Here is a 1,139-nt window from a genome sequence, read left to right as displayed (position 1 = left end):
GGTGCGCCGCCAGAGCTCTGCCTTAAGCTGTGAACCAGGAGAGCCGCCGGCGGTCGCTGTTTCGGACGGGGTGGTTTGGCAGTGGGGCTGACCGCACAGGAGAGCACCCCATCCCGTCCCGGCCTGACAAGGTGCCTGTCCCCGGTGCCGTGCGGCGTCCTGGCGGCGTGGGGACACGACGATGGCAGCATCGGCCCCACCAGACTTGGCCGGGCACGGCCCCCTCCCCCAGCCATCTGCGGGTTCCTGCAGGATTAAGCGGAGGAAATCTGGAATTGGGTTACTCTCAATATTGAACCTGCCATTATGATGGTTTTTATTTTGTTCTGTTCCGATCGAATTGGATGCAGCCCCTTTTTTAGCCCTTAATGGCTTGGCTTTGAGAATTTCCTTCGAAATTACACCACTGGCTTCCTGTTTTTAGAGCTCCCCAGAGCCCTGCAGCCGTGTGGAATAGCTGGGGAAATTGATCCCCGGAGCTGCGCTGGAGCGTTTGAGTCCTGCCGTGCCGGTGGGTGTGCGCCGGCGTGTTTGTGCTTTCTTCTCTTGCTTTTTTTATCGTTTCACTCGCCCCCCGGGGCCGAGGGCTGAGCACTCGTAAACAGGGCTGGTGTGTGCCTGCACAAGGACAAAACTCCGCCGACTGGCATAAGTCTGCAGCCGCCGCGCTTTCCTCTTCCCGCTGGGGTGCAGAGGGAGGAAGACAGACAGAAGGACTGACCGTGGCCCAGGGAAGGGCCAGGTCCCCCCAGGCACCGCTGCTCGCCATCCATGGGGTGGCGAGAACCGTCTCCTTTCTGAAACCTGTGTGCAGGCAAATGCGCGGGTGCTGACGGGCTGCGCGGTTGTGCTCTCGGACACCGGACCACCGGACCTTCATCCTGAGTCCTGCCCTGTTGGGGGCAGGATTTTCATAGAATCATAGAATCATAGAATGGTTCAGGGTTGAAGGGACCTTGAAGATCATCAAGTTCCAACCCCGCTGCCATAGACAGGGACACCTCCCACTAGACCAGGTTGCCCAAGGCCACCTCCAGCCTGGCCTTGAACACCTCCAGGGATGGGGCCTCAACAACCTCTCTGGGCAACCTGTCCCAGTGCCTCACCACCCTCACAGTGAAAAACTTCTTCCTAATGTT

At 59.2% G+C, this 1,139-nt stretch overlaps 1 protein-coding gene across 1 annotated transcript in view; it reads right to left on the bottom strand.

Annotated features, from left to right (window-relative positions):
* HSF1 (heat shock transcription factor 1) overlaps window positions 1–1,139 on the bottom strand; it is a 124,395-nt gene that overhangs the window by 122,623 nt on the left and 633 nt on the right. The gene's annotated exons all lie outside the window — the stretch shown is intronic.

The sequence above is a fragment of the Charadrius vociferus genome, unplaced genomic scaffold (assembly GCF_000708025.1).
Source record: "Charadrius vociferus isolate BGI_N301 unplaced genomic scaffold, ASM70802v2 scaffold1036, whole genome shotgun sequence".
NCBI classification, from domain to species: Eukaryota; Metazoa; Chordata; class Aves; order Charadriiformes; family Charadriidae; genus Charadrius; species Charadrius vociferus.
This window is presented reverse-complemented; position numbering and strand designations above follow the sequence as displayed.